This window comes from Heterocephalus glaber, unplaced genomic scaffold, assembly GCF_053883595.1.
Source record: "Heterocephalus glaber isolate CG9 unplaced genomic scaffold, H.glaber_assembly_v1.0 deba00000347, whole genome shotgun sequence".
Taxonomy (NCBI): domain Eukaryota; kingdom Metazoa; phylum Chordata; class Mammalia; order Rodentia; family Bathyergidae; genus Heterocephalus; species Heterocephalus glaber.
The window spans coordinates 20,188,468-20,199,273 of record NW_028258143.1 but is presented as its reverse complement, the minus strand read 5'-3'; the positions used below and the strand labels follow the sequence as shown (position 1 = coordinate 20,199,273).

The 10,806-nt window shown below is 55.5% G+C and overlaps 1 long non-coding RNA gene across 2 annotated transcripts; it reads left to right on the top strand.

Annotated features, from left to right (window-relative positions):
- The first annotated feature begins 4,403 nt into the window (after nt 1-4,403).
- Nucleotides 4,404-8,384, top strand: LOC147829876 (uncharacterized). Of its 2 annotated transcripts, none has more exons than XR_015446122.1 (3): nt 4,404-4,867; nt 6,974-7,108; nt 8,174-8,384. It is a non-coding gene; the product is annotated as an uncharacterized LOC147829876 (long non-coding RNA). The 2 variants fall into 2 exon arrangements; XR_015446123.1 differs by lacking the exon at nt 4,404-4,867 and adding an exon at nt 5,447-6,142.
- The last annotated feature ends 2,422 nt before the right edge of the window (nt 8,385-10,806 follow it).

Genomic DNA, 10,806 nt, shown 5'->3' with positions numbered 1-10,806 from the left:
CACACTTGAAAGCTAGGGAGACTGACAGGAGACGAGATAAATGCTAAAGGTTGCTGGGGGAGGGATTTCCGCACGGATCTCTTAGCTCCCGTGCTCTCTGAGGGATGAACCGGCCAGGATCATTCACCTCCCCCACTCTCACCCTTGTGCACCCCACCCCCCTCCCGTGCCCCGCTGGGAAAGCACCCAGAATCTCCAGGTGTGGGCGATGGGTGGGAACCTCTTCCTTGCTGTACTTTGGCTCTCAGTCCAGATACCTTCGAAAAAAAATTCAAGTTCAGGCTCCTTTGGAAGTGCAAGCACCCTCATCCTCTTTCCAGACCTCTCTAAAAGCTTCCTCTAGAATCCCAGGGTCATGATCCCCAAACCTAAGCCACCTCTGATAGGAAGGTTTCCACACCTGACAAATTCTAATCAGCTCCCTTAGGAGAGAGGCTCTGGTCAGCAGTCAGTGGTCCCCGACCACCTCTTGCTGCAGTGAGGGCTTCTGCCTCACCCCCAGAGCACTGGCAGGGCCTGGGGTGGTGTGGTTCTCCTTTTGCTCACTGCAAGTCCCCTTGTTCTGGTTCTCTGGTTGGAGGATAAGGGCTGGAGACCTATGGCAGTGCCCTGGGAATGGGTCTTAGGGAACAACTCCCCCAAGTGGGGGTCGGAAACTGTTGGGGAGTGACAGGGGCCTAACTGTCCCTCAGAAGCTCCCACACTTGCTCCCTGATAGGTGACATGCAGGCCTGGGGAAGCCAGTCTCGTTCCTCTGAGGGATGGGAGTTTCCTGGACCCCAGTCAGGAGCCTCGCCGGCGGCCAGAAGCAAGTGTGGAAATAGCCTGGCGATCTGGCCCACAGCCTGCACATCAGTCACAGCCTGGATCCCCTCAGGGTGTGCTGGATCCCAGGACCAGGGTCAGCCCAGACAGCATTTCTGTCCTTGCCTTCTTGTGCAGCCAACTGAGCTGGAGTCCCATGATCTCACTGAGCTCAAAAGCCAGAAGAAAGAAAGTGGAATGTATCAACAAGAGGAGGCTGCGCCTTCTGTTCTGCTGACAGAACAGGAAGCCCATGTGAGGCTCTGGGATTACTGACCCTGTGCCGGTAGGGGACTTCTCTGGACTGGGGGCTCATTAAGGAGGTGCTCACCCTGCAAGGAGCCAGCCCAGAAGCACGGGCAGAAGGCTCCCCGACCGACCCAGGCAGCAGATTCTGGCAGTCTGGTGGCAGGATCAGGGCAGGACTGGAGGGTCTGTCCACTCCCACCCAGGGCCTGCAGGACAACTTCCAGTGTCTTCTGAGAGAACAGGTCCCCATCTGGCTAACCAGGAGCTGAGGACAGATGCAATTCTTCATTTCTCACTTTCAACAGGCAGGCCCTTGGGTCAGGCTCTGCCTTCCAGCCTCAGTTTCCATCTTTGTAAGATGAAGAGGCTGTATTACTAGACAGATTCCTGTAAAGATGATACGTGCTAACCCAGGTGCCGCCTTCAGAGCTGGGAGGGCCATAGAAGCCTCCAACCTATACAGGACATCATGGTGCAGTCTTCTGGAGGGGGTGAACCCAGAACGATGCAAGTGGACACACGCGCGCGCACACACACACACACACACACACGCACGCACACAGGCTCTCTCTGTATACATCCTCCTTTTCTCCTTCCGCCCCTCCCTCTCTTCCATCTTGCTTCCTATCTTTCCATCTCCTTCTATAGCCGAGAAGTGTGGAAATGAAGTTGAACATAACTGCGCCTGTTGTTTTAGGCCCCCCAACCCCCTCGCGGAAGTTAGAAGCAGGTGTGAACCGAGGGGTTGCAGTGGAGCAGGCCCCTCCGGAACTTCACCATCTCTGGACCGGCTCTTTGGCTCTTCGCAGAGCTCTGAACTCTTGGCGTTTTTAGCACAGATCCTCAAACCTGGGTCCCCCTAAGAGAGATGTAGCCCGCCTAAGAGAGTCAGGGGCAGAGGCCCCTACAGAGTGTCGGTGCTCCTGTCCGGGTTGGCCAATCTCCACGCGGCCACCCCTCTCAGCCCAAGCCCTCGCTCCGGGCCCGCCGTCCCCAGCCCCAGCAGTATTAGGCCTCAGTCTGGAGCCGTCTTCCCAGGCCTGCCTGGTTGAAGGAGCAGCTTGACCCGGTGCCCCCGGACCAGGGGAAGGACTGGACTCTGCGACGAGGGGCTTGGGGGGTTGGAAAGCATTGGTGTTCGAAGTAGAGGGCATGCCCCCCCAAACCCGGTGGCATCATCTGTGAGCCGGGCTCGCAGGTGAAAATCCCGAGCTGCACAGAAGGTCCCACCGACCCTCGGGTCTCAACTGGACCTGGACAAGAGACCGGACGCCCTTCCCCGATTTCCTCGTCTTTTCGTAGATCATCAACCCCACCCTGAGTCCCACACCGGCCCCTGTTCTCTAACACAGAAATTTACTGCCTCTGGGGAGCACGGGGTGCCAGAACTGCTCCCCAACTCTCAGACGGAAAGGCTAGAAGCGACCTCTCCATCCCGAAAAGCAAGGGACCGGGTGGCTGCCGCTTCGGAGGTCTCGAGGGGAGTTTTGATTCTTAGGGAAGGCCCGGGACCGCGAGGTCGGTCCTGTGGGGCATTCCCGGGCCCCAAGGGGGGGCCCCCAATTTGGGCTCCGGCTACTCCACGCCCGGACCCCCGACCTTGCAGAAGTGGTGCCTCCCTGGAACTTAGCAAACTCAAAACAGCGATCTCCGGGCAACTCAGTACTGCCAAACATGCCTCCCGGGTTTCAGCGCTTTAGGAACTCCAGGGAAAGTCGAGAGAAAGCGCCTCGGGTCCGTGCGGTCCTGCAGGGGTCTCAACGCTGGCTCGCTGCTTCTGCTGGTCAGACAGTGTCTGGCAGGCGGCCTCGGTCTGGGACCACCTCACCTTACCCGCCCGCCCCACCTGGCCTGGACCTCCAGGCCGTCCCTCCAGCCTCGGGCCTCCCTGACAGTGACCGCTGCCTGCCCAATCCACCCCTGGTGTCCTCACCACAGGGATCTTTCCCGGCAGTATCTCCACTACAAAGCGAACCAAGTTTTGTTTGTCTGATTTCCTCATCTTAAAAGAGATTTAAATTAATGAGCACTCAGAATAATTCGGGCCAAGAAACATTCTGACCCCACTCAAAATTCTCAGACAACTGAGGAAACCTGTGGTAATGTGATAGAAACACGTATACCTTAACTATGTATGAGGTGAGGATACAAACGGCATGCAAACCCCAGGAGCAATAAGGGCTAGAACTAGAACACAGGACAAGCGTGCCTACACGTTCCACTCAGATGCAGTGTTCGAGTCAAAGCCAGAATCGGGAGGGAATCAGAGCAAACTCCCTGTGTTACTCGGTAAGGAACGCGGGGCTCCGAGAGAACTCGGTCCCTCTTAAGTCTCGAGCAGACCAGGCAGAGGGGGCAAAGGAATGTCGTTCGCTGTTCTCACCCCACTGCTCCAGGTATTTTCGGCTTTGGAATCGAGCGCACACACCCCTAAGGGGCTTTTCTTTCCAAAAGCTTTAGCTCTCTCGAGATGCGAGGGTTCCCAAGAAGGATCCTTTTTTTGGGTTCTGGGAACCCGGTTGTCTCTCCCCTTCAGGGGTAAACTGGAAAAGAAGCCGACTGTCCCCTGCCCCCACACCCCGCGGGGCTGCAAAAGTCTCCCGGCTCAGCCTCTCCTACCTACGGAGGGCACCGTGCCGGCGCAGTTCTCCAAAGAGACCCGCAGGTGGCGCTTATTCCACAGGCAAACCAGCCGGGGATCCGCCCGCGTCCCTCCGACCCAGCTCTCTACCCTACCCGCCTGCCTTGGTTCCGGTCTCAAAAGAAAGAAGATCTGAAGGGGTTCGGCGGAGGAGCTTCGGTTGGATGCCAAAAGGAAGTGAAAGACCCTATAAACCCCGGTTCTAGCTTGAAGAGGATTTACGCTCCGTCTTTTAAGGGGCCAGTCTGCGTTGGCGCGGAGGGCAAGGCTCGGACCGCTTGGCCAGAGAAAACTCGGGGCCTACTGGGGGCAGCCCTAGGAGGCATTATCTCCCCCAGCAAACACGCAGCCGCCCTTTCACGCACTCTCCCCTGCTGCCACTCTAGGCTGCCAGCCCTAGCCCCCATCTTTCTTCTTTTTCCCCCTCCTTTTATTTATGGGGGAGGGAGGATAAGGAAAAGAGAGCGCTTTTTCAATTGCGGCGATAATTGTCCGCGAGATGGGTTTCTTAATCTGCTCATCCATTATTGACTTTTCTTCTAATATTTGGCTTTGCCGCTTTGATCGCTGGAAGAGCACATACTTGACTTCTTTGCATAACAATTTTGGGCCGGGCGTCTTCTGTGCGGGAAGGGAGGGACGCACCTGGAATGGCTTTGGGGCCGGTTTTCCGTCCCCGGCCTAGCAAGGGCGCCCCCAGGAAGCGCGGCCAGCTTCCCTCCGGGAAAGTTCCGATGCGGGCCCGAGCGAAGCTGCTGCCCTTCTAGGGGTGCAAGAGGCAAGGACCTCCAGGCCCCCGACTGGGATCCAGCCCGAGAAGGGACTGTTCTCCCCGCAGAGGTCGCCTTCCTCTCCCTCCCACACACCGGGAAGCGGGTGACTCTCACTGTAATGTAGAGGAGACCCCCCATCGCCGGCGCTCGCATCTGGGACTTAGGGCCAAGGACAAAACCACGCCCACGGCTCACGGCTCACGGCTCACGGCCGGGTTTGGCGAGCCCAGAGGCCAAAGGCAGCTTCTCGGCGACCCTGACCGGTCTCTTCCCCTCTCGGAGGAGTCTCAGTTGCCTCTTGTGTGGAGCGGGCGTTTGGTCTTCTCGCTGAGGCCCCTTTGATCTTGACCTTGGCACGTATTGCGCACCCTCTTGGCTATCAGGACTCAAAGTTACTAAGGTGGGTGTTGGGAAATAACAATTTTAAAAGTTGTCTTAATTTGGATTTAAACTGTGTCCTTGCCCTGCTAAGTGACGGACTTGGAGAGAGTTGCGGGGTGGGTGGCAGATTAGACCTCCACCACTTAGTTGATTTGGGTCAGAGGTTTAGGGCCCTTGCGACCTAACACCTTTCCAAAACCTCGGTCAGAGGGCGCTGCTCTCCCTTTCCCAGCTCGCACGCGCGGGGACTGTACGCACGGACACGCACTAGCACACACAGCAGCATGGAGCCCAAGTAGGCACACTTCCACAGATGCACACGGCTGCGCAACCACGACAGGATTAGGCGCACACACGCACAACAGCGCACCAATCTTCGTGCACACACATCCTGGAGCTTTTCACGTACGGAGTCACGTACAAACACGCACGCGCGGGGCCGCACACGGGTACCCCACCCCGCTTTCTGCGGGAGCAGGCAGTCGGGGACTGCGGTCTTGCAAGGCCCGGGCTTTGCGGTGACCCCACCCCCACCCCACCGCCGCCCCGCCAGCGACCCCGTCCGAGGAGGAGGTGGGGCGGGATGGGGGAAGCAGATGGGTCCTCTGGCTCCTTTCCGCTCCACTCTCAGGCTCCAGGGACAGCCCTTCCCGGTCCATCCCACCGTCTGCGCTGAACTTTCTCCTTTCGCGTCACCCAGCCAGCTCCCCCAACCCCGCGCCAGTGCTCGGATCTTGGCTGCAACTGGGAGTTTTCTCGACCTTCCCGGGGCTGCGGGTCCCAAGGACCCGGTCCCTGAGGGCGACCCGGAGGAGCGGCCCAGATCGCCCTTCAGGGCCGGCTGGGAGGGAAGCGGGAAGGCGCTGGCTGGCTTCGAGCCCGGCGCCAGGAGCGAAGCGCGCGGACTTCGGTCTGCCTTTCTGGGGTCTGGGGAGAAGAGTCCCGACAACCCCAACCCACCCCTAAAGGAGTGAAGGGAAGGGGGGGACGGTTAATCCCAGGGAAAGCAGAAAGAACGTTTTTTGGAACCGCAGGGGTGTTCCTTTATAAAGGACTAGATTTTTTCCCCTTTCTCTCTCTCTCTCTTTTTTTTTTGTCTCCAACTTTGGAGTGGGGTCTGGACCTCCCGGGGAGCATGGACAAGCCGAGGGGTGGGGGCTGCAGAGCCCGGAAGCCGCGCTAGCCCCTCCTCACTCCTCCACACTCTCCCTCACCCGCGCGCGCACGCTCCAAGCCAGTCGTTACGGACCGGACCGCGCCAGCCGGATCGAGGCGGGAGCAGCCACTCGGACAGGTGGGGACAGGGGTGGCCAAGGGACCCTGGAAGCCTGGAAGCGCCAGAACTTTCAAGGAGTGGAGGGACGGAGAGAGAGAAGGAAAAAACAAAATAAAGGAGAGAAGAAAATTCGAGCGTAGTAGAGTCTGAATTGACTCTGGGTTCTTTTTATGGGGAGAGGGAAAGAGGTTGAACCCAAAATAAAGTTTGGGCTCTGGGGTCTGGGTGAGATTCAGCGGTTAAAGAAAAAATCGGGATATGTTGGCAAAGGTGTGTAGTCTCCAGCTTTCGGATCTCGAGCTCTAAAATCCTTAGGTCCAGGGCCCTGACTAGGTGAATGGCTCCACCTCAGCAACTTAGGGTTACAGAGGAGCTGGTGAGGACTCTACTTCTCCTGATCTGAGCCAATAATCCTGCATCTGTCCTCGCTCCATCCCCTTGGAACCCGAATTCCGAAAGAAACCCGCGACCAGCGACCCGTACGGTGGCGTTTGTGCCCTGGCACCCTCCGCGCTGGGCTGGCGGGTCGAGCGAGCCCTTCGCAGGCCCAGGAACGCCGGGGCCAGGAGAACCCCTTTCGAATCAAATTACGGAAATCATGAAAAAGAAATTTCCCCATCTCTCAGTCAAGGAGAAAGATCTCAGTTCCTCTCGGTGGTAGTGGTGATGGTGGTGGTGGCGGGGAGTCCGTGCTGTGAACTGATTTTTCCAATAAGAGGAAGTGGGGAAGATTGTATCGTGGGAACACAAGTCCAAATATTGAAATCCCTCCATTGTGACAACCCACAGCAGACTTTTCTCGGGCTTTCCAGGAACCCAGAAATTTATGGGTGTATTTCATACACACAGGAAAAAAAGAAAGAAGGAAGGAAAGAAAGAAATTTTCTCTGTGGACTCCTCCCTACGCCCAGGATTCTTCTGGGACCTCTGCAAACAAAGCTGCAGCCCCAATTTCGTGAGCCAACAGCGATTTCCCCCCCTAAGGTTTGCCTCCCACACACTCCCTCCCCACACCGGCTTTTTTCCTTCAATGACCTCCCCCAGTCCCACCCTGAGCTTGGGCAGAATTGCTTAGGATCCCTAATACCTAAGGAATCCCCCCACCCCACCCACCCCCACATTGTTATTCTCCAAATGAAGACCGAAACCCCGAACGTTAATTGAATTAGTCTATTGAAAGGACTGTCAGGTATAACGACGTGGCTCGAGGCCCCACATTTCCCAAGGTCTATAGGCTTTGGGGACCTGCAATGTATAGTCTGACCTTCAGGCTCATAATAATTCCGCCGCACTTGTAGCAGAAATCTCCTCGCATTCACTCCCAACAAAACCGCTGGTCACCCAGTCCCCGTAGGAAGGCTGCACGCTATTGTGTTGCGACAACTCATTCATGTCCCGCACCACAAGGCCCCACTGCCATCTGATCTACACTCGAAATGCGATTACCACCGTGTGCATGCAACACACTCCTACTCCCAGCCCAGCACGCGCATGTCTGGCCAGACTGCAAGGTTTTCTTTTGCAACTCTCCTCCTCATCCTCTAAAGAGAGGAGAATGCACAGAGAACCCAGGCATTTGTCTCTGCCTAAAGGAAATCCAAAATTCTGTGCAAACACAGGGTGGTGGGAGAGTTCCCTTTTCTGAGCAGCGCACAGCAAAACTCAGCAACACATTTCTCCCTGCCCACTGGTGGGGCTGTCTTGGGTGTATATGCTAGTGTGCACACACAGGAGTCTCCTGCCTAAGCACGCACGTGTGCACGCACATACACTCTTATGCACGGGCACATAAATGATACTTTGTACCCTTGTTTTCTCTCTTATGGCTCTCACATACACACACAAGTAGACACCAATGCAAGCCCCCGAGTCCACAACCAGCCGTCACTCACCAACATCACTAAGTGGTTTTGGTAAGATTGGGAAAGAGCAGGAAAAAGGTATCTTTCTCAGTTTTTACCCTTAGAAAACACACTAATTAGCCTTTCTACTACAAGATCTTCTAACTTCTCTCAAATTCCTATAAACTATTGCCCTGTGTTTCCTCAGGTATATTTTGCTCATTGAACACTCTTGTTTAACTTCAAAGAACGGAAGAAGTCCTAGGAGAGGAGAGGCAGGGGGCCAAGGGCGCCTCTCTGTATCCTTTTTACTCTCCACTACTGAAAATCTCTTTGGCCCCCCTCTTTCTTCAAGAAGAGCATTCAAGAGCTCCCTACCCCTCTTTAACACTTGGAATAAAACAAAATCTTTTTTTTTCTTCCATATCATTTTCTACTTTTATCTGAGGTAGATATGGAAAGGGAACTTGGGAACAATTAAACTATTGCAGAGACAGGGCCCTGTCCGTGGTCTTCTGTGGGCCCCTTCCAAAGGTAATGGAACTGGATACTGCCACCCTTCCCCATACACGCTTCCATACCTTCCGCCCAGGAGCAGATGGCATTTGCAGAAAGGGCTGCATTCCACTTGGACAGGTTCCTTCACCTGTTTCCTGTAGGCTCATCTCTCTACCATCCTGGCCTGGGCATCTATCAAGTTGGCAGAAATTCCTTAATTGCCAAGGGCAGAAGAGTGCCTGGAAAGGGTGACCATACCAATGCACCCACTAGTGCACACATCCCTCCACGAGCACCCAACCTCTTTACTCACACAATGGTACAAGAGACTCGCCCTGCCTGTAGTTTCTCAACCACACGTCCAGCCCTGGCTCAGAGTCCTCTGCACCCCTCACCCGTCCGTCTTCACCAACATTTGCTCACTCAGGTCGCACAGGCCTCACTCCAAGTCTAGCTAGGACTCCTAACCCTAAACACTCACAGAGAGTTCCCAATAGTTTCAACTGCAGGAGAGAGAGGAGGGCCCAGGGCCCGGGTGGGGGTGGTGGAGCGCAGGCGGAGCGTTCGAGCAGCCTAGGCGGGCTGAGTCTGGGGAAGGTGGGGGGACAAGCCAAGCCGGAGCACGCGCGCGCAGCGCCGCCTAATCCAGCCCGAGCTCGTGGGCCGCGGGTGCATTTATCATCCCATTACTGTAACAAATCCGGGCTCCACTACATGAAAGGTAAAATGAATTACCGACGTTAAGCCGTCAATAAAGTCATTTCTGTAAATGGTGTCTCCAAAGGGCCGCCGCATTATTCAGCTGGCTTTATCAGCTGGCTGGAAATTACGTGGAGGAGCCGGGCCGCGCGGCGCGCGGGGCCGCTCACTTTGATTAAGCGTCTTGCCAGCGCGATGTGACAGAGCTTTTGACCAGGGTTTTATTCACAGGCCTGTGATGAACGCCAAGCTGATCAGGCGGAATGAAGAGTAATTAAAACCTATAAATTATCTTCCGCAGCCCTTCTCGAGGCGTCTCCTGCAGGCGAGATAAGGCGTCGAGACCCTATTTACGGCGCTGAAAGGGACCGCGGCGCACAAAAGCTACGCGGCTAAATAGGATATTGATAGTGTCCTAATTAGAATTTAATTAAGTACCCACGCTCGCTTGTGGGATAAAGATTTCAATTTTGCGAACTTAAATATAAATAAAATCCCACCCCCATTTTGAGGAGGAGTAGGGGTGCCTGGAGATTTTGGGGAGCTCTTGGGACAGAAGGGGACTCAGGAGGCTCCCAAGGCGGGGTTGGGAAAGGCTTGGGAAAGTTGAGGAGCCCGTGGTGGGCCAGTCCAGCGCAGCGCTCCGCTTCGGAGAGAGGTTCTCACCACCAGGCTGCTGCGCAGATCTAGTCTGAAACTTGGCTCTGGAAACCTGGGGACCTTCGGCTGACCCCAAGATGCAGTGAGCAGCCCACTAACCAGCTCTCCACTAGTCATCTATCGAGGTAGTTCAGCTTGTTGTGGTTTTGTTTGTATGTTCCTTCTAAACCAACCCTCTGTATGTTTTTTGTTTTTTAACTGGGTAGAGGGGTTATTTCCCACTTTCCAAACATACGGTATCACCGAAGAGATTCTTTTTCCGATGTCTCAGTAAGGGAATGACTGTCAGGAAGAGCATATGCCCTGGCATTCCACAATATCCCTGCCAAGGCCTTGTTTGCTGGTGCCTTTCTGACATTGTGGGCTTTAACCAACGTTGGCCTCCAGGACAGCTCCACAGGCAAATCCTTCCACATCCCAGGCCATGGAAAATTTCTGGGTGCCTCGACCAGGAAACGGCAAAAAAGCCCAACAGATGAAAGAGTGGGAAAAGCTGGAGGTACCATAGTCCTCCAAAGCTAGGGAGAATTAGCAAGGCTAGAGCCAAAGGCACCCAGAATGCTGGGAGTAATCCTAGGAGATTCAGTTACCGCCAAACTGAGGGAGTTTGTCCACATCTCCTTGTCCACATCTTCTGCTGGCCAGGGCAAACAATCGGACGCAGTGTTTTTGCTTGATTTTACTGTGCAGGGAAATCTAGCACGGGGTCTCCCTGAACACAAAACCCAGGCCCTGCGCATCTGAGTTCTGACTGGCTTGGCCCTCCTGGCACAGCTCAGCCACGCAGGACAACCCGGACTCCTGAAGCCAGGGCAGGAACATGCGGCTGTAGCTGAGGCTCTTCTGTGTCCTCTGGGCCTGGCTGGACAAGCATTTCTTTTGGTCGAAGGACCAAACAGGGAGGGGTATAGGTGGGGACCCCCCCCCAAGCCCCTGCCGGCGGGGGGGAAAAAAAGGGCAAGCAATGTATGTGGCCTTCCCAGG